General features: G+C 37.4%; 3 long non-coding RNA genes across 3 annotated transcripts in view; all 3 read right to left on the bottom strand.

Annotated features, from left to right (window-relative positions):
* Positions 1-26,298, bottom strand: part of LOC145735654 (uncharacterized) — a 262,556-nt gene that overhangs the window by 145,452 nt on the left and 90,806 nt on the right. The window lies entirely within an intron of this gene.
* Positions 7,688-8,646, bottom strand: LOC145735318 (uncharacterized). The gene is made up of 2 exons (XR_014179645.1): positions 7,842-8,646; positions 7,688-7,781 (listed from the first exon to the last, which is right to left on the bottom strand). It is a non-coding gene; the product is annotated as an uncharacterized LOC145735318 (long non-coding RNA).
* On the bottom strand, positions 9,584-10,676 carry LOC145735919 (uncharacterized). Its single transcript, XR_014179800.1, has 4 exons — positions 10,273-10,676; positions 10,140-10,207; positions 10,000-10,083; positions 9,584-9,755 (listed from the first exon to the last, which is right to left on the bottom strand). It is a non-coding gene; the product is annotated as an uncharacterized LOC145735919 (long non-coding RNA).

Below are 26,298 nucleotides of genomic sequence, written 5' to 3' on the forward strand. Positions count from 1 at the left end.
AGTTGTTTGGATTATTTTTCCATTTGTTCTGTAGTTGTATAAGTCTGTCTGTTATTTTGGTCATGTTTGTACGTTCGTAGAGAAGTTGGTTGGATGGGTTGTGTAGTGGGTTTTCTGGGTGTCTTATTTTGGTTATTATATATAGTTCTTAGAGCATATATATTAGTCTTAGAGCAATCTGTTCCGTAGTCTGAGTATATCTTTTAGTTTTGTCAGTAGCGTTTGCTCTAAGTAAGTGTCCGTAGTCTAGAACTGGTCTACAGATGGATTTGTATATTTGTGTGGATTAGTTTTCATTTGAATGTTAATTTAAGTAAAATCACTATACTGACCTTAAACCTTGCTTTTTTATTCACGGTTCTAATGTAAGTAGTTGATCCCATTGCACACCATTTCACTCTTCAACTTGATTGATATGTTGCAATCTTCTTAGTGGGTAATTTGTTCTTTGCTTAGGCCAATTTCTTCATAAAAGTTATATTTTCTCATCCACATGGAAAAGTAGTGAAGTATTCAGCATATACAGGATACAGATCTGTGAAATAGGCCCAATTTGTTAGTTGAACCACCCTTAAAAAATTGTCAGACTAGACAAATTTTTAGTAATGTATACAAGTGATGCAGGTAAGGGTAGGGCTCTCGTGGAAAACGCTATATTTTTCGTATTTTTAAAGATATGGATCTGAAACTTTCTGTATGTACAGTGTGTAGTGTTGGCTCGAATCTGACGTTATCAGATGCCGGTTCTGTGACCTTGGGGGCGACCTTGAGCTGTCAAACATGACAAATTTCAATTTTTTTTTGGTTTTATTACCCAGAATCGTGAAGAGCATCATCAATAACCCCTATACCAAATTTGAGCACTTTAACTTCAATAGTTTTCCCTCTACGTCAAGTTAGATCTAGCAATTCCTATATGCAGAGTTCACGTAGAAAACGCGATAATTTCATCATTTTTTGAGACAAAATTTTGAAATTTGGTATATGGGCAGGGTAATTAAAGGGCTTGAATTTACCAAAGTCTGTTTTTCGCTATTTGATCTCCAAGGTGACCTTGAACTGTCAAATATATGTCAAAATAAAGGTTTTATAAATTTTGCTTTAGGAAACGATGAAAAGCACTATAGATAATTCACATACCAAATTTGAACCGTCTACGTAGCCCTGATAGCTTTCTACGTCAATATTTTAGTGCGGCTCCTCCTGTGAACAAAGCATTTTGTAAAAAACGCCTTAACTTTAACAGTTTTTATAATAAAAACTCGAAATTTGGGATACCAACGTTCAGTCTGGATATCTCGAGTGTGCCGTAGGTGGCTTCTCGGAATTCAATATTTGACATGACCTTTGCTTGTCAAATAATCGTGATAATGTTAAAATTTATTTATTTTTTTCTCAAAACTGTAAACGGTGCTCTCCAAAATCCCTATTTTGAATTTAGTGCTTCTAGGTTGTTCCGTTATTATTATAGGTTAAATTATTTTCATCTTAAAAACATTCCGAAAAAAAAATTATTTCAGAGAATGCCCCACGCAAATGGTGGAGCACCGCGGCTTCTTTTGACTCTATTGTTACAGTTCATAGACGCGACGCCACCTCGTAAATTGCGTCGATCGCCGAAATGTTTATTTTCTGGTTTTATTTATTTAATATAAAATATAAGGCATTAATACACTACTAGTTATCATCTGGTTATTTGATCCTATTGTTCCTTACAAAGAAGTGTATACATTAACTATTTACCTGAATTAAAAACTTGCTGATAAAAAAACTGTAGTTACGTATAAGGCTATAAATGCATATTTGAAATATAAAATTTTGTTACTTATTAGATATAAATCTAATCTGGCGTTGATAGAATTTCTATTTTCGACCTTGGACGTCACCTTCACCTGTCAAAAATACGTCAATTTTGACAGAACATCATTTTTTCATTTTTTATCGAAAAGTATCACCTTTGGCGATATCTGTGTCAAATTTCAGATTTTTAAGCTGATTGGTTACCTCTCAAAGTACATTTAAGTCAGGACTGAACTAGCCAGGTAGGGATCTCGTGGAAAACCGGATAATTTCCACAGTTTTCAACTTAAAATTTTTAAATTTGGTGTACGTCTAAACTAACCGAATTCCTCAAATCTGGCGTTGATAGAATTTCTATTTTCGACCTTGGACGTCACCTTCACCTGTCAAAAATACCTCAATTTTGACAGAACATCATTTTTTCATTTTTTATCGAAAAGTATCACCTTTGGCGATATCTGTGTCAAATTTCAGATTTTTAAGCTGATTGGTTACCTCTCAAAGTACATTTAAGTCAGGACTGAACTAGCCAGGTAGGGATCTCGTGGAAAATCGGATAATTTCCACAGTTTTCAACTTAAAATTTTTAAATTTGGTGTACGTCTAAACTAACCGAATTCCTCAAATCTGGCGTTGATAGAATTTCTATTTTCGACCTTGGACGTCACCTTCACCTGTCAAAAATACGTCAATTTTGACAGAACATCATTTTTTCATTTTTTATCGAAAAGTATCACCTTTGGCGATATCTGTGTCAAATTTCAGATCCCTACCTGGCTAGTTCAGTCCTGACTTAAATGTACTTTGAGAGGTAACCAATCAGCTTAAAAATCTGAAATTTGACACAGATATCGCCAAAGGTGATACTTTTTGATAAAAAATGAAAAAATTATGTTCTGTCAAAATTGAGGTATTTTTGACAGGTGAAGGTGACGTCCAAGGTCGAAAATAGAAATTCTATCAACGCCAGATTTGAGGAATTCGGTTAGTTTAGACGTCCACCAAATTTAAAAATTTTAAGTTGAAAACTGTGGAAATTATCCGGTTTTCCACGAGATCCCTACCTGGCTAGTTCAGTCCTGACTTAAATGTACTTTGAGAGGTAACCAATCAGCTTAAAAATCTGAAATTTGACACAGATATCGCCAAAGGTGATACTTTTTGATAAAAAATGAAAAAATGATGTTCTGTCAAAATTGAGGTATTTTTGACAGGTGAAGGTGACGTCCAAGGTCGAAAATAGAAATTCTATCAACGCCAGATTTGAGGAATTCGGTTAGTTTAGACGTACACCAAATTTAAAAATTTTAAGTTGAAAACTGTGGAAATTATCCAGTTTTCCACGAGATCCCTACCTGGCTAGTTCAGTCCTGACTTAAATGTACTTTGAGAGGTAACCAATCAGCTTAAAAATCTGAAATTTGACACAGATATCGCCAAAGGTGATACTTTTCGATAAAAAATGAAAAAATGATGTTCTGTCAAAATTGACGTATTTTTGACAGGTGAAGGTGACGTCCAAGGTCGAAAATAGAAATTCTATCAACGCCAGATTTGAGGAATTCGGTTAGTTTAGACGTACACCAAATTTAAAAATTTTAAGTTGAAAACTGTGGAAATTATCCGATTTTCCACGAGATCCCTACCTGGCTAGTTCAGTCCTGACTTAAATGTACTTTGAGAGGTAACCAATCAGCTTAAAAATCTGAAATTTGACACAGATATCGCCAAAGGTGATACTTTTCGATAAAAAATGAAAAAATGATGTTCTGTCAAAATTGAGGTATTTTTGACAGGTGAAGGTGACGTCCAAGGTCGAAAATAGAAATTCTATCAACGCCAGATTTGAGGAATTCGGTTAGTTTAGACGTACACCAAATTTAAAAATTTTAAGTTGAAAACTGTGGAAATTATCCGGTTTTCCACGAGATCCCTACCTGGCTAGTTCAGTCCTGACTTAAATGTACTTTGAGAGGTAACCAATCAGCTTAAAAATCTGAAATTTGACACAGATATCGCCAAAGGTGATACTTTTCGATAAAAAATGAAAAAATGATGTTCTGTCAAAATTGACGTATTTTTGACAGGTGAAGGTGACGTCCAAGGTCGAAAATAGAAATTCTATCAACGCCAGATTAGATTTATATCTAATAAGTAACAAAATTTTATATTTCAAATATGCATTTATAGCCTTATACGTAACTACAGTTTTTTTATCAGCAAGTTTTTAATTCAGGTAAATAGTTAATGTATACACTTCTTTGTAAGGAACAATAGGATCAAATAACCAGATGATAACTAGTAGTGTATTAATGCCTTATATTTTATATTAAATAAATAAAACCAGAAAATAAACATTTCGGCGATCGACGCAATTTACGAGGTGGCGTCGCGTCTATGAACTGTAACAATAGAGTCAAAAGAAGCCGCGGTGCTCCACCATTTGCGTGGGGCATTCTCTGAAATAATTTTTTTTTCGGAATGTTTTTAAGATGAAAATAATTTAACCTATAATAATAACGGAACAACCTAGAAGCACTAAATTCAAAATAGGGATTTTGGAGAGCACCGTTTACAGTTTTGAGAAAAAAATAAATAAATTTTAACATTATCACGATTATTTGACAAGCAAAGGTCATGTCAAATATTGAATTCCGAGAAGCCACCTACGGCACACTCGAGATATCCAGACTGAACGTTGGTATCCCAAATTTCGAGTTTTTATTATAAAAACTGTTAAAGTTAAGGCGTTTTTTACAAAATGCTTTGTTCACAGGAGGAGCCGCACTAAAATATTGACGTAGAAAGCTATCAGGGCTACGTAGACGGTTCAAATTTGGTATGTGAATTATCTATAGTGCTTTTCATCGTTTCCTAAAGCAAAATTTATAAAACCTTTATTTTGACATATATTTGACAGTTCAAGGTCACCTTGGAGATCAAATAGCGAAAAACAGACTTTGGTAAATTCAAGCCCTTTAATTACCCTGCCCATATACCAAATTTCAAAATTTTGTCTCAAAAAATGATGAAATTATCGCGTTTTCTACGTGAACTCTGCATATAGGAATTGCTAGATCTAACTTGACGTAGAGGGAAAACTATTGAAGTTAAAGTGCTCAAATTTGGTATAGGGGTTATTGATGATGCTCTTCACGATTCTGGGTAATAAAACCAAAAAAAAATTGAAATTTGTCATGTTTGACAGCTCAAGGTCGCCCCCAAGGTCACAGAACCGGCATCTGATAACGTCAGATTCGAGCCAACACTACACACTGTACATACAGAAAGTTTCAGATCCATATCTTTGAAAATACGAAAAATATAGCGTTTTCCACGAGAGCCCTACCCTTACCGCCAAGTGACAAGTTGGCATTTGACATCACAACAGATTCAAGATGGCCTATCTGGAACTTCTTTACTCAATGCGATACGCCGGGTGACGTCACAGTGGATGCTCGGGTGCATAATATGCACTTAATACCCAAGGAATTACAGGAGTTGTCCGTGGTTTGGATTGGAAGTATTGGATTAATTGTTTTAAAAGAACATTGCAGCAGCACATCTCTCTCAGTCTTATGCCGTAAATCCATTGACTTTAATATCAATATTGAAATAATTTCAATGAAAATTTACGACTATTTCAATTTTTGGTCACATAAGCCGCTTTCGGGTGACTCAATTGGAGCACTCCCGAGTTACTCCATAGTACTTGAGTCTGACTTTTGTATGTTCGGGTTCTCGAAGCGTGACGCTCCCGGAGCACTCTTGGCTTCCTCGTCCCTCACCCCTGACGCACCAACCTTTTACTTGGTGCTTTATGCTACTAACTGTCACATTTTAAATTAACGTCGTTTTTTATCTTGTTGAAATGTTGAAAATTCTAGGTTAAATTTAGAATAATATAATAAGTTTGTAGTTTTGCTGGCATTTTTTAAAATGGAATTAAGTATCGTGGACCCTGAAAGCAATATAACTTACTCATTTAAATTAAATGAAGAAGATTATGAAAGGGCTCAGTATGGTAAGTGTTTAAATTTTATTTAAAGATGACGAATTTGCCGCATCACTTTTAAGCAATGCAATAGAGGAAAATGCCATAGCTCCTGACACTCAACAAGAATCATGTGAACTTTTCATGGCACCTCCTAATACCACATGTTTTGAAATCAAATCACAACATATTTGGCAGCATGATGAAAGTAAGGCCTTAATCAATTCCATGCAAACTCATTTAGAAGATTTAAAACATCCGAAAAAACGAAAACATGTATTTGACAATGTTGCTAATGACCTAATTAGCCAAGGCATTAATGTTACAGGGGTACAATGTCAGGTAAAATGGAAGTCACTTATAAGAAGCTACCACTCAGCAAAAGATAATCAAAAGAAGACAGGACGAGGACCCAGTAGATTTCAATTTTTTGAGGAAATGGATGCAACTTTGGGTAATAAGAGTTCAAATAAGATCAACTTTTTTTTTTGTTCTTGTCTAAGAAAAAAAATCTACTTATTGAATGTTGGTTTCAGGCTCAAAACCATCAAACCATTGTGACCACTCAATAGAATCTAGTGTGACAGAAGAAAAGTCTGAAGAAGAAAATAATGTAGAAGATTCAGGTAACATCATTGATCTACCTAACGTAGAACCTCCAGATAATGCAGGGAAAGAGAAGGGAAAGAAAAGAAAGATATCCCAGGAAATAATCTATGTGCAAGAGCAACAAAATAAAAGATATCATATAGAAAGAATTAATCTGGAAAGAGAAAAAATGATGCTTGAGAAGGAGAAAATGGTATTGTTGAAGGCCTACCTTGACTCAAAAAATAGTCAGTGATAAGAATAGGTAGTTAGTTAATTTTTTCCCTGTAAATAAATATAATTTATTTGTATCTAGGTTTAAAAATTGTTTTCTTTTTGTTTTTTTAAAAATATATAAATATCTGGATTAATACCATGAACCAGGGCATAATATGACAAATAAATGGCAATTAATATTTTAAAAATAACTTATATTCATATATTAAATAATATAAAACATATTTCAGTTTAAAAAAATCAATTACTGTTGTATTACTTCTTCAAATACTTGTTGCCTTGTCTCAAAGTACTGTTACGTACGAAATAGAGTTTTCGTCCGTTAACTCGTTTGATTTGTGTTTTTAATGTCCGTGGGCCTAGTTACACTAGTAGACCGATTCCGATCGCTTAAATCCTCCAATTGCACTTTGTGCACATTTTGTTGTAAATGTGGGTGCGTGACCTGATAAGTTATCAGGTGCCGTAGTCACGTGATTGGTTTCGATTTTTGTCGGGGAAGCGTCGGTTTGTGGTCGTGTTTCTTTGTGTCAGGTGCCATGTGCCTATTTAATCACCCCACTTTGTGATATCGGTCTTTTTACCACTACAGCACTCGACCTGCCGACATCTGATCTTTTTTCTGAGCCTTGTGGCGCGTGTGAATTTTTAATCCGTGATCATCTGGCCGAATTACAGCATTGTGTTCGGTCCAACCGGATATTCAGAGATTTTTCCAACTGGAAATTCAAAGACCTTTCCGACCGGAATTTCAAGGGCTTTCCGACCAGAGATCCAAGGGTTTCCTGACCAGAGCTCTAATGGTTTTCCCGAGCAAAGAACATTTCAATCGGGGATTGAATCAGCCTGACTGGGACTGCTTTGTCCAGAGTTTTCCGGACCAACCCACGTGTTGGAAAAGCCGACCACCGGCCACAGAGTCTCAAAAGGTCAGAATCGAACCACCACAATTCCTCGCTTGATTTTGTTTTATTTAATTTTATTTTATTTTTATTTTTTAGTTAATATTAGTTTGCTCTAAACAACTTCAACACTTGTCATCACCTCTGGTCACCTTTTTGGTTGCCGGAACAAGTGTTGAAGCTGTTTGTTCGTTTTCCCTGGTGTTCTGCTGTTTTCTGCCTTAGGTACCTGTCACCAGTCTCTGGACCCCATTTCCTACCTGGAAATCAGCAGTGGCCACTACTGACGACTGGGAAGAGGATACTGGAGGTTCCAGGACCCAAACATCGTCTTTGACAGCTGGTAAGGGCAATTAGAGACAGTGTGGCACTGGGAAAACTTTTCCTGTTTTTTTTTAAATTTCAAATTTATCTTGATTTTTCATTTTATTTTAAATTCAACTTCAATTTTGTTTTCTTTTATTTTTTCTATGTATACCAAGTATCTTATGTATAACTGTCTGGCGGCACCGTATCTTAAATTTTGTTCTGCATTGTTATACAATTTGCCAAACTACAAAATAAATGAATTTCAAGTAATTCAAAATAGAGCATTAAGAACAATTTTAAAATGTAACAGATACACTCCTGTAAAGTTGATGTTGAGTGTTGCCAATGTCATGTCGGTTGAACAAGGACTTATCTATGATGCCTATGTTTTTCTCTATAAATTAAGAAATAAATTACTACCTGCCTATATCTGTGATAGAGTAACATATTTTAAGGACGTTCATAATTATCAAACAAGAAATTGTAACGATTTTATCTTAGTTGATAGGTATCGCTCAAACAAAATGTCAAACTCCATCTTATGTAGAGGACTATCTGAGTACAATAAGCTACCAAATGACTTGAAAAACTGTGATAATTTTAAAAATTTTAGTACAATGTTGAGGAATTATGTGCTGTCCAACGTGTAAGGTAGTCGCCTCATGGATTTATCGGTTAAATTTTTTTTAAAATGTATTGTATTGTAAATTGTATTTTAATTCTATTGAATATTTTGTATTATATGTTTACACTGTTTACTTCTTAATCGTTTTTTGTATATAGCATTTGGCTAAATAAATAAACATTATTATTATTATTATTTTATTTTTTCTTGTTAATTCCTTTAATAATTTGGTTCTTGGCAACTTTTGTAAATTTTGTAAAGATTCTGTAAGTTGTAAATATTGTAGTTTTGTTTTTTAACTTGTAATATACACGTGTACATATACAACAAATGGTTCGTTTGATTTCCTGCAGTATGCCCAAGTGTGTTCATCTATAGCTAGTTATGAACTAATGCAATTAATCCACGACCTTGAGCTATCTAATTGAAGAATGTTGAAATCTCATTAACGTGAGGTTTCATCATAACAAATCATCGGGGACGGCGTGAAATACGTGTGAACTGTCATTGAAAATATCAGACGAGAAGTGCGAGTATGATAATGTCCTTGGTAAGTCACCGGGAGTTGAATCTATCCCTTTGAGACTTACAGGGGAGTCCTTATGGCAAGGAATGCCTGGAACTAAATTTCCTATTTTGTAGAGACAAATGGTAGCACCGGTATCGATCAGAAATCTACACCTTTTTTGTAACTCAGGAATGTCTAGATAAATATATGAAGTAAGACCTTGAATGTTTATGACAGATATTGAACCTATTGAAGAACTTGGTGCGGTTGCAACACGTCAAATTGCAGAGACTTTTAAAAGTTAATATTTGAATTTATTGAAGTATGTAAAACAAAGGAAAATTAATTGAACACAAAAAAAATAAATACTTTGGTTCTGATGACTAGTTCGATTAGTGTGACGCGTGCAAACAACACTCGACTAGCTCAGGGGTTCGCCACCAGTTTTATCGAACAGGTAAAGAAAACTGGAAACCTTCAGATGTCCTGCTAGTTATCAAAACCAAAGTTAATGAAAATAATAAAAAGCTAAAAAAAAGGAAGAAACTATGCAGCAATTATTTAGTGATTATATGACGATAACAACTAATAATAGAGAATTGTGAATTCAAACAACAAATAAAATAATAACCAATTTATTCAGGCAAATCTGCGGAAGCCACAACACTATAAAGCCGGCTAACTTATGCTAATTCTTACGCAATAAGGTCAACTGCCTAACCGGCGCCCAACTACAAAACGTCGTTGTTGGCTTGACTAAGTTGTTTGGATTGTTAACCCCTAGGTTGGACCCTGTTAGAAAAAACTAATATACAAACCGCAAATAAAATATATACATCCACAAGAAGGCTGCTTTTGATTAGTACTTAACAAAATAGTTCAAACAAATATGACATAACCACACACGCATGGTGTAGACTATAGTAAACAACGTTAATCTGATTAGGAAAAAACTATCAATTTGGGCCTCTTGCAATGAATGTAATGATTAGAAATAGTGAAATAGTTAAGTAAAAATTAATTAATAAAGTATTACCTGTTGGATTCAGGGTTAAGATATAGCTAGATAGCTGACCGAGACGTGTAGCTCGCTTTGCTTTGGTTTTTCCCCTGTCTGTTACTATTTAAAGGAAAGCAAAATTAATAACTAAAATTATCAAGGTAAAATGCACTTACGGAAGGAATTTCTAACATTACTAATAGAAACCACAAGTTGGTGAAGAAAACGGCCGTCTGCCTCGAGCCTAAGAACAATTATAACACCGTGAAATAAATTATTGTGGACGAAAATATTGGCTAGAAAACTCACCCAGTATGCTAACGCACACAAATCAATATTCATCTCGCGATAAATCCCAATGATGATGGCTAAATTCGCGGATAAAAATGATTTGAGAAGAAAGAAGAGAACTCACCAGATGGACGGGTCAAAATTAAATCCCGGACATATGACAGACCGACGCCCAGATGAAGATCACGACATTGACAATTAAAGTAGAGATGGGCCGAGCAGGTATATGAAATTTGGCAATTAGCCATAACAGCGTAGTGACAAAAATAAACCGTTACAACGAAAAAATACACAAAGTTCGAAGTAGGACAATCAGTTTGGCTAAAAGCAAACAACATGTTCCTCGGCCGAGGATGGTGAAATTAAAAAACTGTTCTTACTCTATGAGGGCCCATATAGAATAAAAGATATAGCAGGACACAATGCTTATACATTACGAAACACGGCAGATGGAAGCATTAGAGGAGTTTTTAATGTAGTGAGCTTAAAGCCACACATTACAGAATAGTGGGGCTACGTACGGTATGGAATTAATTTAAAAAAAATAATAATAAATAAATAATAAAAAAAATGAATATATAAACAAAAAAAAAACATACACACAGTTAATTAAAGCTGGTGTAAAGGTCATTAGCAATAAGGAGGGGAAGTTATCAATAGAGAGCCTAGGGTCAGACCATAATATTCATGGATCGGGGATGCCAAAGGTGTCTTTTGTTTGGTTTCTTTTTTTTAATTAATTAGTGGGGCTATGCAACGGCTATAATTGCCGTTTGATACAGTTTAGTGCACACTCTATCAAGAGGTGTTGGTGGTCGATAGGTTCAAGCAACCAGGGCGGATACGCCGAAGTTGATGAACAGATCGATGATGCCCTGGTTCGATTCTCGGTGCCAACCAACCTTTTTTATTTTATTTTATTGCAATCCTAACGTTTTGGTATGCGGTACGAGTTAAGCAAAAAATAATCTAAACCCGAAATGCCTTGTCGGAAAACGTGTGAATTCGGTCTTGTAAGCTAGAAGTTTGAACGACAATGGGTGTAATTTAAAGTGTGATTTCTACGCAGAATATTAGAAGGCTGAACAAAAGGACATTGTCGCTGTTTCAGGTTGAATTTACTTTATTAATTAATTTTAAGTATGTAGGGAAATGATGTGGGTATTTTAGCCAGCCGGTGTTAAGGCTAAATACTTGAGAGGACCTGATATCGATCGCCATTACTAAGAGGTACGCCGGATTGGCAAAATCCAGCACCCGTACTAAGGCAGCCGTTAGCTAATCCCTCTGACGACCTGCATCATTAGTCGTGAGGATATAAGGAAGGAGTAATATCGATAGATTGGCTGTTGATTAAGAAGCCCTATAAACCCACTAATTTAAGTTAAGTGTACGTCTAAGGGTTTAAGTTATATAGTACCCGTTGGTACGTGGACAACTACGTAAGTTGCTGTGATCTTGTAAAGGACTATAGGATAAGTAATTTTAGTTTCAGTGGTGAGTGTTAACTGTTTTTTAAATAACACCTAGCCAATACACTTATATATATTTATATTTACATTTAATAATCTTTTTAAATTAGAAACGTTACAACTGGCGCCCGAGCAGGGACATGAACCCTGGACCCTTGGATGAGGGCATTCGGTAGTATATTCATTTATTTTCGTCCAAAATATTTACAAGATAAAATTGTGCTAAAATATCTGAATAAATACAGGACTTGTTTTATACGCAACTATATACGTATTATACATGGGATTCCTACTATTTACAAATTATACTATTTACAGATAGTTTACACATCTTTACATCTTTCTAGGTAGCTTGTGGTTTTTTGACTCGTCTTATGAGCATATTGGAGGTGGACACTGCTACACTGCAGCTGATCTTGTTGGCTAGGATTTTTATGGCTTTTTGGGAGCATTTCAGCCGGTCCCTGAGCATGGTCTGGAAAATTTTGTACTCTTCGGTAGCCAAAATCTCCCCATACGCGCCCACCACGCATACAGCGAATCTCACAGGGCATCTGTGCATTTCCGCCATCTCTGTTACGAGGTTACGGTCCCTTTCGAGATCGTTTAGCTGGTTGATGTCTGAAATATGGTGTAAAGAATTTATTGTGTACCTGGCCTTTTTCAGCTTTTCCTGGCCCCTGATGTTTTGAAGGTGGGAAATGGCGACCTGAAAGACATAGATTTCGTCGGAATTGGTTAAGTGGACCACTATGTCTGGCTTGTTGTGGTACAACGGCTGTCCGGTTAAGATTTTCTTTCCAGCACTGATTTTGACGGTACGCTCGCCAGTCTGGAACACGTCGCCCTGCCAAACTGAAAATGTTTAAAGCACTTTTTAGGCACTCGCATTGCTTGCATTATGGTTTTCACAATCCAATGAACGACGTAGTCGTGCCTGGTGGTGTATGAGTTGTCCACACAGGCACTGGAAACGTGGTATGCGGTTTCCACGGCGTCACACCCTCGTCGGCATCCTCTTCTGTTTTGTGCCATTGCCAGGCCGTGGAGTTGCTCTTCTGCTGCACTATTCAGCATTCCCCTCCTCCAGGTGTCCAGATATGGAGAAGTGAAGGCGGGGATGGTGAGTTTGTTGCCTTCTTTCAATACTATTCGTCCATAGTGTATATTCCTGGACCACTCATTTCCCAATTTTTCTTGATAATTCTTGGTCGCTTCTCTGACGGTTTTTTGACACCTTTCTTTGATGTTTTGGCCATCCTGCACTTCGATGTCATATTTGTCTAGGACCCAGGCCAGTCACTTAAAGGGTTCCTCCACCCACCTTTTTGCAAATCTAGGTACCTGCGTTTGCATTCAACCATATGTTCGTGCTGGTCAAGGTAGATTCCCTTTCTTATGTAACCCAGCTCGGTTTCGTGCTCTAATGATTTGAGGCCCAGTCCCCCCTCTTTTTACAGGCATGTACAGGGGTGGGCATAAGTCACCTGGCAGCCTTGAAAACAGTTCATGCGTCAGACCCACCACTCTCGCTCGGATTTCAGGTGCGCGTAGCAACGCGGCCGGGTGGGCATAAGTTAGTATGCTTGTCGACCTCAAGCAAGACAGATCAAACCGGTTTTTTGCGTTGTTAGATTGTAATTTTTGAGTAAAATGGCACAAAACGTTCGAGTCAAGTTTTCATTACAACAGCGTGTGTTTTTGTTGAAACAGTTTTATTGTCTGGATCGCGATTATGGAGCTATTGAAGAGGGTTTTAGAGAAAAGTGGCCTGATACACATTTCCCAAACCGCAATTACATGATTGAATTAGCCAAAAAGTTTGAAAGGACCGGTAGTGTTGAAGATGCAAAGCGTATTGGGCGTCCACGTTCGGTGCGCACTGAACAGAATAGCATGATGGTAGCGCAAAGTTTCGTCGAAAATCCTCGCCGCTCTGCCAAACGGACATCGTTGGTGCTTGAAATACCATCTCGTACACTTCGTAGAATCATGGAAGATATCGGTTTGCACTGTTATCGTCCTCATTTGCTGCAGCAGCTAAAACCGCGAGACCATCTGCCGCGCATGGAATTCTGCGAGTGGTACCTAATTATGAAAGCAGCCGATCCTTTTTTCGAGAGACAAATCTTGTGGAGTGATGAAGCACAATTCAAGGTTGATGGCAGGGTAAATAGGCATAACTGCGTTTATTGGGCCGATGCTCATCCTCATGAGATCCTCGAAAAGGAAGTGAATTCTCCTGGAGTTTGTGAAAAGTGAATTCTCTGGTTTGGGCCGGAATGAATTATCGAGGGATAGTTGGCCCCTATTTCTTCGACGTGTCCGTTAATTCGGTAACTTACTTGGAGCTTTTACAAGAATTACGCGTCACCTTGGATGAGGACGACAGATTCGAAGTACGGAACATAATTTTGCAGCAGGATGGCGCTCCGCCGCATTTCAGCTTGGAGGTTCGCGCTTTCCTCAACGAGCACTTCCCAGGATGGATTGGTAGAGGTGGTTGCATTGGTTGGCCCCCAAGGTCTCCGGACCTCACAGCGATGGACTTTTCAATTTGGGGCCTAATGAAGAACCGGGTTTATACGCATCCGATAGCAAATGTCGAAGATCTCAAACATTGGATAACAGTCGAGTTCGATATCATCAATGAAGACCTCGCGATGCTCGCCCGTATTGTTAATTCGATCGAAAAACGTTATTTGAAGTGTATCGAGATGAACGGTGACCATTTTCAACACCTATTATAAATATTTTTGTGTTATAATGAAATAAAACGAACGTTTCTTAAACTTGTGTTTCCGTTTTATAAAATTTCTTGAATTTTTGCAAATTTGCCAGGTGACTTATGCCCACCCCTGTATTGTCACGAAGGATAATAAATCAAATTTATTACTTGAGCGGAAACATTAAAATTGTGGAATGCGGCGGTCAGAGTGCAACTGCAATTATGATGCATTTGCTGAATTGCGAAATATGTGGAATGTTTTCCAAGTACCGAGGGTCGAAAGGTCGTCACGAGTTGTCGGCTAGACGAGGCCAGGTCTGGGAATTTTGATTGGTGGAACCAGTGTCTGGAATGCTATAAAAAGGAGGTTGTACCCTAGAGAGGGGTTCAGTCCAGTTCTTTCCAGCCAGTCCAGTTTTGCTGTGCACCACGTTAGTGACCGAACCGCAAATGTCAATTACAGACATGTCCCTAACGCTCAAGTAAAGTTATTCGTAAACGCGCTCCAAGTGACAAGCCTCTCTCCAAGATTCTGACTTCTATAGAGATGTATGTTTATTGTACTTCTATGTTGTGTATTGATTTACGCCTGGTTTATTATGATTTTTTTGGGAGTTAGTAACGTTTTCGCTGGGTTAGGAAACCTGTTATTTTATTAATTAGTAAGTTAGGAGTTGTTAGGTTAAAGTACTTATTTAATAGAACTTGATGGTAGAGTTAACTGTGTTTTATTTTCACGCTGAAACGAGATCCCAGGCAAATAAGTTGAATTAAATTCAACCCGTCACGCTAGTCGTGACATATGGTGGAGGCGCCTACGTTTCAGGGTGGAAAAAACATAATTCTTATCTTTTAAAAAAATCGTTCGATTCGATTTAAAATGAGGGGTTCTTCATCAAAAGAAGAAGAAATTATTATTTCTCAAGCGGGTAATAGCGGAGGTATTTCTAATAAAGCGTCTCAAGAAAAAGATAATTCATGGTCAGCTAAGGAAATTTTAATTATTATTTTTTTGTGCATGGGGGTATTAATGCTGGTGTATTTTAGCATTAGGAAGATTATTAGTTTGATGAATAAGCAAATTCGCAAAGAAATTGCTAGGAATAATCAAATTGTTTAAAATAATCGTTTAAATTTTGTCCGTAAACTTGAAAAATCGAAATAATTAAAAATACTGCCAAACATTTCGTATTAATTTTACATGAGTGAACCAAGTGACAAATCACGAGTACGAACTTGCAGTAAAGCTCAAAGTGTATCAGACAAAGGAAAATTTGTTTTGCAACAAGCACTAGCCTAAGGGAAAAACCCCGAAAAAGTCTTAAAAGAGTTGAGAGAGTTTAAACCCGCGCATCATAGCTCAACTGTCGGTTTCCCTGCTTCTGTACAGGCATCGATATCTGCAGGTGCCCCAGAAGTTGACAAAACAGCTTCTATTGCCAGTTAAACAAGTAGTGAGGACGAGAACAGCCCTTTCGAAAAAACTGTCGTAAGTGCTCAAATTGAAACCCCGCGAATTCAAACAACCAAAGCTTCGACTTCCCAAGTTCAGAAAACTAAAGGTTCCAAAGCAGAATCACGATCCCCAGAACAGTTTTTTAAGCCAAGAGCTTCATTAAGTAGGACTCCGCCTAAACCGCGAGAATCACAAGAGCCTTGGCAAGAAAGTCCCTTAGAAGTGGTAGTGCCAAAGCCTACCTCATCCCGCCCCACAGATTTATTACAAGGTTGTAATAATCCTTGCCCACCCCCTGTAATTCGAGAGAGAAACCGTGTGATACGTCCTAACAATACTGCAGCAATGGCTAACATGACTTTACAGGTAGCTTTGGCTGAGCCAAAAACTCCAGCTACACCAAAGTTTACATGCCCACCTTCTTTTAACCCATCGATTGACTCTCCCATTATTTTTGTGAATAAATATGAAAAAGCAGCGATTGCAAACAGCTGGTCGGAAAACCACAAAATTTCCTACTTAGCAAATTTCTTGGAAGGCCCGGCTCAGACTTGGTTTGATGGTTATATTAACGAACCGGCGAACCAGGCAAAAACATGTACGAATATAAAAACAGACTTTCTAAAAGAATTTTCTGGCGAACAGCCACTAAGAAAATTAAAGTTTCGATTAAATACACGAAAACATCAAGACAATGAGGATGTTAAGATATATTATTTCGATTTACTTGCGTTGGCAACAGAAATTGACCCGACCATGTCTTTTCACACTTTTAGAGATGGCAATCCAAATAGAAATCGAGTCTATTATAATAGTAATAGCACAAGGAGAAATTTCGTAGATAACAGGAATGTCGCCAGTAACGGTCCGAACAGGAATTTTGTCAATTATCGTGGAAATTTTACAAGAAATATGCCACCAAGGAACAATGCCGTTAATAATGATTCAAATAATGGCGGTCAACGACCATATTACCAAAATCGGAATATGCAAGGGAATAGAAATAATGAGTACAGAGGTCCAAACTATGGAAACAGAGCACCTTACCGAAATCAAGGTAACAGCTTGATTTCGGTAACCTAATACAAAAACACACGATGGACGCATTAGATGCATTAATTGCAAAAGAGTAGGGCATGCATCATGCAACTGGAATGCAAACAGCTCCAGAAATAATTCAGATAACCGTCGGAATGATCGGGTATATCAAAACCCAAATGAAAGAGGACAATTTCGTCAATAGGAAGCCCTAACGAGATTGTCCACCTGTCATCAAAGGGCGTCAAAGGAGGGTTATTGTATGTGCATTTAAAAGTAAATAATCAAGAAAATGTAAATGTCGTTCTAGACACCGGAGCGAGTAAAAATATTGTGGATTTAAATTATATTAATAATATGTATCCTTTGGAAAATGATGTTGAATTAATTACTGTAGGGAGTTACTCTCTTACACCTATTGGAAATTCAAGTGACGATTGAAATTAATAATAAAGAGATATGCGTTGAAGCATTAGTGGTTAAAAATTTGTCCAAAGCTCTAATTTTGGGAGAGGATTGCCGTTGATGTAGCTGGACCTTTTCCCAAAACTAATTCCGGAAATCGCTATGTCTTGGTCGCAATGGACTACTTCAGTAAATGGCCAGAATTGTACGCAATACCAAACCAGGAAGCCGCTACTGTAGCAGAAGTTCTGGTTGACAACTTCTTCTGCAGATTTGGAGTACCGAGGGAGCTGCATTCGGATCAAGGGCGTAATTTCGAATCGGCAGTATTCACGGAAGTGTGTGACCGATTGGGAATTACGAAAACCAGAACTACTCCATTACACCCACAGTCAGACGGAATGGTGGAACGTTTCAACCGGACACTAGACAACTACCTAAGGACAGTCGTCGATAACAATCAGACAGATTGGGATCAGCACATTCCATTGTTCCTGATGGCTTATCGATCGGCAATACATGATTCCACTGGCAAAACACCAGCTAGTGTTGTCTTTGGAAGGGAGCTTCGTTTGCCAATGGATCTTCTTTTTAGACGACCGGAAGAACCCCCAGCCTCTTGTGATAGCTATTCAGAAAAATTGGCGCAACGCTTGCACGTGATCCATGAGGAAGTCCGGCAGAAGTTGAAATTTGCAAGCGACCGACTAAAGACAAGATATGACAAAAGGGCCAACAGCAGCGGATTCCAAGCCGGTGATCAGGTTTGGTTAAACAATCCAGCTCGAAAGAAAGGAAAGTCACCGAAGCTACAGAGGTCATGGGAGGGACCCTACGACGTTATAAAGCGTCTGAACGACGTCGTCTACATAATACAGCGAGGACATCGGGCGAAAATGAAAATAGTTCACCTGGATCGACTTGCACCTTACCGACCACCCAAAGCTGGTGAAGTTGATGATCGGGACGATCAACTCTAGGAGGGGGGCAGTGTTGCGAAGCGATCTTTTGATTATTAGTTAGAATTTCCAAAATAACCAATATACAGTGCTGTACAGAAGTGTGTTATTAAGGAGTACGACGGTACAGTATATATTTATATTGTTTTTACTATTTCTGGAACACTCATATGTTTGTAGAGATAGCGTAGTTTTAAAAATGGTGTTAAAATCATGCTTAATCTCTGCATACATATGAATGTTGCGATTATTAACCTCTTCACATAGTTAATATGTTTAAATTTCCCGCCACGGTTTGCTTAGTACAGTACTCGCGTCACCCTAGCGCCACTGCATCATATTCTGACAATACACAGAGTGGCCTATCTATAAACATTTGGTGATCTGTGACAAAAACCAAAGCCAAGTGACAAGTTGGCATTTGACTTTGACATCACAACCAGGTTTGGGGCCAGTGTTGCCGTTGCCTTCTTTATACAATCCGCCACACAATATGCAAAATTCCGCTACTCTCCGCTACGTTGGAGATAAAGTAAGCGGAAAGCAACTATGAATCCATTTAACTTTTACTACGTAATGTGGAAGTTAGATTTGTAAAAAAAATGTCCTTTAGTAAATTGTCAGACGATGGTTATTGGTTTATTGGATTTCTTGACGTCAGAGTGTGATAAAATTTCCCTACTTTTATTTACTTTTATATACATTGTAGCACATTATAGGTTATGGAGGTTCAATTTTATTGAATAAAACCCATTAAACAGAAGTAAATTATTTATTTATAGAAAAAATGTGTAACAAAAAATGTAGAACATAAATAAATTTCTAAAAAAACACAAAGATATATTAAAACAAAACTAGAAAAAAATTTTGGAGTACCTGAATTTACCAGTCTAGTGACTACGGAATTAAGGTATCTAGGAACTTATAAATAGGAACATATATGCAAGGCTTACGTATAAATGTATACATAGAGTTGATAACAACAAAACACCACAGAACATTCAAAATAGACAAAAAAAAACAAAATGAAAATCCTAATTAATCTGAAATATCAGTGTCAGAATCTGAAGCAACGTCATCAGGACGAAGTCCATCATGTCCTTTGTTTTTGTATTTTTGTATGTGTTTTTCGTTAAATTGATAGGTCACACAACATTGCTTTTTAGACAGAAGATCTAACTTTATTGTGAGTAAAGCAGATAAAGTTGATGGGAGGAGTTTGTTCCTCTTTTTGGTTTTGAAATCGACCATATATGAAAAAGTACGTTCGACGTCCGCATTACCATGTGGCAGTGTCAACATTATTAATGCTAATTGACTAATATTAGAAAACAAATCTTGATTATTAAAATCTTTTCATTCTTTTAGGTAGGACCAAAACTGAATAGCATTCTTTTTTGTACTTAATATATTTTTTTTCATGATCATTAAAGTAAATACTGATGTTTTTAAGTTCTAAAAGTGCTGCGTCCGGATCAACTAAATTAGAAAAAAATTTCAAATATACTCGGCACTAGGACACTCCGGTAAAATAAACAAAAGAAACAAATGTCGCAAAAAAAATGTTTTTTGTGGCAACGTGGACGTGGCGTTAGAGGAAAGTCCTTTGTTTATGTTTATTACTTATTATACTTTTTGTGTATTATTATGTTATAATTTTAAATATTGGTTCATATATTGCCATTTTTGTAAAAATAGACAATAGTTTTCTATCGTTTCCCAAAGTGATCGAGTAGAATTATGTTAGGAGTCATTAAATAGTCAGGATCTTACTTCAGAATTTCAGGTAATAGGGCTACAGGCTACAGCATCTGAATGTGAATAACCATAACCAATGGTAACTAGTAAGGGGTACAGTGAAATAATAAAGATGTAATGCTAATATTTATGTCTTATTGATGAATAATATAAGGAAAAAAGGTACAGATGTCGGGACGAAAATGAGAAGACTTTTCATTGTTTTCAATTCAAATAACTAAACAACTTCTATTTACAGGTTTACTTCTTTGGAAGCTTTACTTCCTTGTTTGAATTAGGTAACGATAATAAATTGGCATGAGTCGACAAATTTGTGTTTTGAATTATTTCTGAAAAAATTGCCTTAGTTTTAAAATAGAAAAAATCAACCTCTTTTCTAATGACATCTTCCGCTTCAAATTCAACGTCTGATTTCACCTATTACGCTATTATGTTGAGCTTTAAACTCATTATAAATGTCTTCTAAAGCGGGTTTTACACCAAAAATTTGATGTTCAAGAAATATGACATATAAATTTGATCAAATTTTGCCTCAAATTAATTCGTCTTCTTGGACCTCCAAGTTTTGTTTTTACACCAAATAAAATCGTATGTCAAAGCAATTCAGAACTGTCAACCGTCACTTTAGCCAACATACCCGATTTCCCTGCCTTGAACCTTGAACCCGATTCCTGAAACTTTAGTTTAGTTTAGAGGTTAAAAACACATTGTTTAGTTTACGTGATTTACAATGTTTCGTGAACCGGTAATCGAACACCCTAAAATACGAGCCGTCAGATTAAAACGAAAAAAGAAGGCACTAGTTGCTATAATTACTGCTGCTAGTATAATAACATTGAGGTTTTTAGCAACAGGAGAAACATATAGAAGTCTAATGTACAACTTCCGTATTCATGAATCTACAATTTCACTTTTTGTGCCTGAGGTATGCAGAGCAATTTATTCCCTATTAAAGGATGACTATTTGAAAGTAAGTAATTTCAAATCATATATAATAAAAGGCTTATTTGATTTTTCACTCTATTTGTTTCTTTAGATGCCCAATACACCTGCTGACTGGCTCAATATTGTCACAAGTAGATTTTCGTTAATTAATTTAATACTAACTACTACTAATACGTTAATTACTTAGTCAGCAAATAATCGGCCAGTGACCGAAACAAGTCGTCGACCACTTGAATTGCAAAATAAGCAATCGAACCTTTTAGAACGGAAGCTAGCTAAGGTGTTGCAATCGCCAGTCAGCAATAAGTCATCAATTGTTCGGACAATGATCCAAGTGCTTAGACAAGCAATTAAGAAATTGAACTGACTAAGGGATCGCAATACCTTACAATAAATAGCCGAGAAATTCGGAAAGAAAGGTTAGTCAGAAATTATCCGCGAAACTAAACGGTTCGGTCGCGAAAGTGAAGGGAACTCTGCCCTGACACTTACCCTCGTCCAAAATGGTTTGTGAACTAATTAGCATGTAAGTACGAACTTGTAATTTATAAATAAGCCAACTTGTGTCTGACAATGTGTATAACTTTACTAGTTTCTCTCTACGAATAAACGTTGTTGTTTTTGTTATCCAATCTTTGAGTTCAACTTGACTACGACCCCAGCCTACACGTCCCCGCGTTACGACCAAAAATTAGATCGTGACAACTTGGTGGAGGTGCCGGGTACTTCTAAATGTAGGTCTTCATTACCTACATGTCGGGTATTTCATAATTAGTATGTATAACTTTAAAGAAAAAAGTTTGAACTATGAATGAATATACGAGGTTTATAAACGATATCGTGGAGGCTAAAAAAAGATTGGACACCCTGTACAATGACGTTTGTTCTAAAAAATTTTACGAAAAGACTAGTGAAGCAAACGAAATAATTGACCTTTTAAAATACTTCTCAAAAATAAAAATTACTGTCAAGGTATTAGAAACCACGCTGATAGGGAAAACTGTAAACAAGTATAGGAAATTAGGGGGTGCAATAAGTTTCTGGGCCACCAAGATAGTACACAAATGGAAACTCCAGTTAATTATTGAAGAAGAGATGGAAGAGTTTTTCAGTGAAATGGAAACTCCCGAATATTGAAAAGGCGCCTAGTGATTAAATAAATTTTTACATATTCTCTTTTTTTTATTTTATTATCATTATCTTTTTTTTTCCTGTCAGACTAAGTTCGGCTATGTGCAAATATGTTTTTTTTTTTATGTGGGAACGAATGATTGCCTAAGATACCAGGGTGAATATTTGTATGCGTATATTATTTCTAAATGAGCAGTGGGGATAAAAGAACGACACGTAGTGCGGCAAAAAATAAATTGGATTTAAGATTGCAAATCGGGACTTCGCCCACCCCATCGCATTCGTTATTTGACCCTCCCCTAAGCAGCACCACCGTAGGAGATCTCTGTCGTAGTCCAAAAAAACAACGTTTTACATTCGAGATTCACCAATCGCAAAACAGTCAAAAACCTGCCGACATAGCCCAAAGCCCTAGTAGTTTGTCTGACTCGGACGTCGATCAACCACCCAACCCACTAGACCAAACGGTCATACCAAATCCTACACAGTCTATACAGCCTTTTCCGCCAAATAATCGAGTAACTACAGTAGAAATGGCAAATGTTACTTTATCTAACGCTTTATCAGAAACAAAAAATCCTGCCAAACCAAAGTTTGTCCCGCCCCCAACCTTCAACCCAAGTTTGGACTCGGCAATAACCTTCTTAAATAATTATGAAAAAATAGCGAATTGTAATGGTTGAGACGATAGTTTCAAGATAGCATATTTAGGGAGCTTCCTCGAGGGTCCAAGTGGTCGATGGTATCAAGGCGACACCGTGGTCAAACCTAAAGAGGATTTTATTAAAGAATTTGGAGGAGAAAGCCCTCTACGAAAGTTAAAATTTAGGTTCAATAAAAGAAAGCAAGGGGACAGCGAATATATCAAACACGATTACTACGATCTATTGAATTTAGCAAATGAAATCGACCCGAATATGAACTTTGAAACATTCAAAGACCAATTTGAACAAGGATTGCATCTTTCGTTTGCCGAGACCTACTACCTGTTAGGCAACGATGCGTCAAATTTAGACAAACTAAAAACTCTCGTCTTAAGATTGAGCGACGTCAGAGAAAGAGTACTGGTGGACAGAATGATCTCACAAACGGAAGTGCTTACGCTCTCTCAGGCAACTAGTTTTGCAAACAGGCGTCACGAAGACGAACGTCAAATGGCGAATAACATAAGTCCAAATAGAAATTACCGGACAAATTATCAAGCTCAGTATAGAGGCTACCGTGGAAAAAGAGGATACAATGGGTACAGAGGAAACGGTGGATACAGAGGAAACGCCAGACCGTCGCACTTTGCGAATAATGGTAACTACAGGTCCCAGCCCAGGAGGAATGAAAACATAAGATACGACGAAAGAAGAGAACAGAACCCCAGGGGGAGAGGATTCACACATCGGGGACGCCCAACAGGACCGCAAAATCTACCTAATACTAGGTACAGCGACGGGAGACCGAGATGCAACACGTGTAATCGAGTAGGACACTATACATGCTATAGTGAGAGAAGAAGCGGAAACGCGCACCCAAACGAAAGCGGGCGACTCCAATAAGTGGTCCAACAGAGTTCGCCCTCCAAACATTAGGCCCGAACATACTGAAAATAAAAGGACTAGTGGACAACACATACTGTGACATAATTCTGGACACGGGATCCAGCAGAAGCATAATAGACAGTAATTTAATAAAAGAATATAAACCCCTTGACGAAAATTTGAATTTGGTTGCAGCCGGGGGAAATAAAATACAACCGTTGGGAACGGGAGAAATCTTAATAGAACTAGGCGAATTAAAAGGACGTAAATCAGTCTTAGTTGTAAAAGACTTGTCTAAACCACTAATTCTTGGAAACGACTTCCTGAACAAAAATAATGCTGAGATCAATTACGGCACAAAAACCGTAAGACTAACAAAAAATGACGCGACAGTAACGTTAAACTTCGGACAAACAGAATTCACAAATTGTATTAGTACAATGAAAATAAACCCCGTCAAGTCAGTCTCAAACCAGAGTACACAAACCCAAAGAGAGGACGAAGAAGAGGGATTACCGGAAATTAATTTAATTCAAGAAAATCCAATAGATATTTTTCACAATGAAATATACAAGGTTTGCGCGTCGCACGACATTGTTTTGAAACCCGAGACATATAGCCAGGTAGCATTGAACCTACCGGTCGACGTAACAGTGACTGACTTATCAAATTACGAATTCATAGAAAAAGATGAATTCTTACGACCTAGGGGAATACTCCTACATGAAGGACCAGACTTAAACAAAAACACATGGACAGTGCACACAACTACAAAAAAGACTAACAGCCAAAAAATTTACAAAGGAACCACGATAGGGTATTTACAACGGAAGACCAACCATAACCTCAACGAACTTGCCGTTCTACAAATAGAAGACGATGAAGAAGTAGTCACCTTGGAAGACCATAAAATCGGGCACATCAAAAACGAAAAGCTAAAAAACCTTACAGGGTGTCACAAAAAGAAAAAAATATAATCGACCAACAAATCGTCGAAATGGAAAAATACGACATCATAAGACCCAGTCAATCACCATGGGCCAGCCCGGTCGTCTTGGTAAAGAAAAAGTCGGGCGAATCTAGGTTTTGCGTGGATTATAGACAACTTAACGACGTAACAAGAAAATCAGCATACACAGTACCAAATATCGACGACATCTTAACATACCTAGGCAATTCAAAGTATTTTTCAACGTTGGACATGTACTCTGGGTTTTGGCAAGTACCGATAAGCGAGGATTCTAAACAATATACTGCATTTCAAACACAAGGACACGGACTATGGGAATTTAACTATATGAGTTTTGGACTATGTAACGCGCCGGCGACATTTCAGGCACTAGCGGATAGGGTGTTTAGAGACATGAAATGGAAAGAAATACTTATATACATGGATGACATAATTATATTTTCAAAAACAAAAGAAGAACATCTGTTTAAGCTAAGAAAAGTATTTCAACGCTTGAGGGACGCAGGACTAACCCTAAAACCCAGTAAATGCGAATACCTAAAAGAAAAAATTAATGTTCTAGGGTACAGCGTCTCGCGGGAAGGCCTTCAGCCAGATGAATCAAAATTAATAGCGATAAGAAACTTCCCAACCCCAAAAAATGTAAAAAGTGTACAAAGCTTTCTAGGGCTGTGTAATTATTATCGAAAGTTCATAAAGAATTTCAGCCAGTTGGCCAAGCCACTATACGGAGTGACACATAAGGATACAAAATTCATCTGGGGCGGAAGTCAAGAGGAAGCATTCCAAATTTTAAAGGAAAAACTTTGCACTGCACCAGTGTTAGCGCACTACAATCCCGAAAAGCCGACGGAGCTAAGAGTGGACGGAAGTTTGTTAGGCGTAGGAGCTGTGTTGCTACAGGAAGATGAAGAAAGAAAGAAGCACCCCATCGCCTATGCTAGTAGGACACTATCAAAAGCAGAGAAAAATTACACCATAACAGAAATCGAAGGACTCGCGGCGGTATGGGCATTAAAATATCTCAGATCATTAATATATGGAAAACCAGTAAAAATTATAATCGATCATCACGCGCTCTGCTGGTTAAAAACTTTAAAGGACCCAATAGGCAGGCTAGCGAGATGGGCTATCACATTGCCCATCGAATTCGACTACACCATAGAACACAAGAGTGGGGTTGCTCACAAAGACGCCGATTGCGTAAGCAGACACCCAGTCCTGCCGCCAGAAGAAGTGGAAGAAGTAGACACGTTTCTGTTAGAGGCCATTGACATTCAAGGATTTCAAAACAAAGATGATGCTATAAGAGAGCTAGTGGGAGCTGTAGAACACCCGGAAAACGCAAGTATTGGACTAGCGAAAAGGGCCAAGAACTTTAGACTGGAAAATGGGGTCCTATACAAGATAAATAGTAATAATACAGGTCGTAGTAAATTGTTGGTAATCCCGAACGAATTAGTGGGAGAAATTATGTACAGCCACCACTCGGAACCCCTTTGCGGACACCTCGGTATGGCAAAGACCTTGCACAAAATCAAGGACCGTTATTACTGGGACGGACTTCAGAAGGACGTCGAAAGTCATAAGTCAAGCAAGAAAAGGACAGCAAAATAGAAAACCAATAGGACTGCTGCAACCGATCCCTGTGGG

The sequence above is a fragment of the Ips typographus genome, linkage group LG11 (genome assembly GCF_016097725.1).
Source record: "Ips typographus isolate SLU linkage group LG11, UJ_Ityp_2.0, whole genome shotgun sequence".
Lineage (NCBI taxonomy): Eukaryota > Metazoa > Arthropoda > Insecta > Coleoptera > Curculionidae > Ips > Ips typographus.